General features: G+C 47.7%; 1 pseudogene; it reads right to left on the reverse strand.

The window, feature by feature from the left end:
• The window catches only part of LOC138862114 (uncharacterized), a 17,529-nt pseudogene that overhangs the window by 14,636 nt on the left and 393 nt on the right, over window positions 1-2,500 (reverse strand).

A 2,500-nucleotide genomic window follows, 5' to 3' on the forward strand; every position in this document is an offset into this window, starting at 1 on the left:
CAAGCCTACAGGCAGCTTTGGCAAGACGGTCCACCAAATCATTTGCTGTCACTCCGACATGTGAGGGAATCCATACGAAATGTATTGATAGCGCATATGCAATGGCTGTGACTAGACGGCATAGTATGCGATTGACTAGCCTACGGGCTTCAGGCTTGGGGGACGAGAGGGCATGAAGGGCTGACTGTGAGTCACAAATAACCAGACCACTGTTTCTGGTGCGCAGAAGTAGGCTAACACCATCCAGAAGCCAATGCAGTTCACAGGAGGTTGAGCTTGACCAGTCCTGCAGACGCCGTCCAGTCCATCCTCCATTTGGTGGTTCCATGGTAGGGGAAAAGACAGCACAAGCCGCACTTCCATCAGTTTGTAAAGAACCATCCATGTAGATGGTGTGGGAGGCAGGAATGGAAGGCGTTACTTTGGCAATGGTCTGGAGGGCTAGTTGTTTCTGTTGGCAGGGTGGATCCCTCCTACAAGAGGGTGTGTAGGGAACAGATACTGGAGGAATCTGCCAAGGAGGAGGACCACGGTCAACTTCCTCTTGGGGAACATTGACATCCAATATTTTAAGGTTTCGGCAAACATTCCTAATAAGTGCACAGCCACCTGGTCGGAGTTGTGGGCGACGAAAATTGGGGCCAAGTGACATTCCAATGATGCCTGCATAATATGGAGCAAGATTGGGGGAGTGGAGACACTTGATAGTAAAGCATGTTACAGTGGCATAGATTCGTTCAACTAAAGGAGGGAGATGAAGTTCTTGCTGCATATTAACAATCTTAGTAGACATTGGGCATCCTAGAATGCAGCGCATTATTTTATTTTGAAAATTTTCAAGCAGATCTAGCACTGTCCTGGAGAGTTGACTAAGAGCTGGAGATAGGTAATCAACTACTGAACGGATAAATGCAGTATAGATATTTCTGGCCACAGGAATGGAGACCCCAGCAGCATTGTTGGTTAACCAGCGGAGGGGTTCAAGGCGCCGGTGCAACCGTATTTACAATTCCTGAACAATGGAATGAAGACGGTGACATGCCGGGGTGGTGGGAAGGACTCGAACTGGAGAGCCCAAATAAATATACTGTGTGCAGAATGGTATAATGCTGGGGCCCACTGAAAATTCAGGCAGTGTTCGTGGGTTTTGTGGAGTGAAGATCCTGCTTTTTTCAGGAGAGATGACAAGGCCACATGAAGAGGACGACTCGTAAAATGAATGTAAGAAATGCTGCAAATCTTCTGGGGAGTTGGAGTGAACACAGATGTCGTCAGCATAGCATGTGAGGCGGTGCATCTCTCTCTCTCTCTCTCTCTCTCTCTCTCTCTCTCTCTCTCTCCCTCCCTCTCTCTCTCTCTCTCTCTCTCTCTCTCTCTCTCTCTCTCTCTCTCTCGACTCCTCCCTGTGGAGTCCCAAGACCAAAGCACTTGGGTGTGCTGCAGGCACCTTTAAAGAGGACATAGGATGATCTATTGCTTAGGTATCCTCGTATCCATCGAAATAGGTTTCCACAAATACCAAAGTCCATAAGTTGGTCGAGGATCACATCTGTATTTGCAATGTTAAAGGCGCTTTTCAGGTCCACGAACGCCACAAGACTTGTAGAGGAGAGGCAGGTGTATAGCTCCGACAGACAGTGGTGCGTGCTGCGCTGTGGCAAGAAACCATATAATCTGGGCGAGAGTTTATCCTGAAGGCGATACATAAGGCGATTCAGGAGGACCCGTTCCAGCAATTTACAGAAACAAGATGTAAGGGATATTGGTCTAAACTTGTCAGTGCCATGCTTAGGAACAGGTACAATTAGGCTCTTTGTCCAGTCTTGTGGCACATATCCATGTCTGAGGCAGAGGTTGTAAAGTTGTAAGAGGGGATCACCAGGGACTTTCAGGAGGAGGCGTAAGGCAGAGCATGTGATCCCATCATCACCTGGAGCCTTACCCCTAACAAGAGCACGGCGAAGTTCATCCTTTGTTATTGGAATGTCTTCCTCGTCTTTCTTTAGCAGGGCTGCTGACAGGCGTAGAGCAAATTTTCTGAGAGGAGAGCACCCCTTGTACATATGAAGGAAGGCTTTGAACACTGGCTTGCTGCGACCAGGCCTCAACAAGATCTTGTGCATACTGAACTGGACTGTGATGGAGTGCACTTGGGGTCTTTTTCTTTAAAGCCTTCTTGATAAGTCGCCACATGGACCCCACACTGGTCTGATGATTGACGGTATTCGTGAAATCATGCCAGGCATCACCATGAACACATTGTTGTAAGGCAACAAGGGCGCTGCTGGACGTCTGGTATTGCTTCAAGTTGTCTGAAGTGCAGCAGTTCTTCCAGCATGTCCAACAAAAGCCTCTTGTATAAAGATGACATTTGGATGATGACAATAAACATATGCCTTAAGTGAGGTAATTTTAGCTGGAGACGTTATGCCACAAGCATTCCAAGAGAGGACATGAAGGTTTGTGCTACTAGTGAACATTACTCCTATGCTTACGTGAG

The sequence above is a fragment of the Penaeus vannamei genome, chromosome 7 (assembly GCF_042767895.1).
Source record: "Penaeus vannamei isolate JL-2024 chromosome 7, ASM4276789v1, whole genome shotgun sequence".
NCBI lineage: Eukaryota > Metazoa > Arthropoda > Malacostraca > Decapoda > Penaeidae > Penaeus > Penaeus vannamei.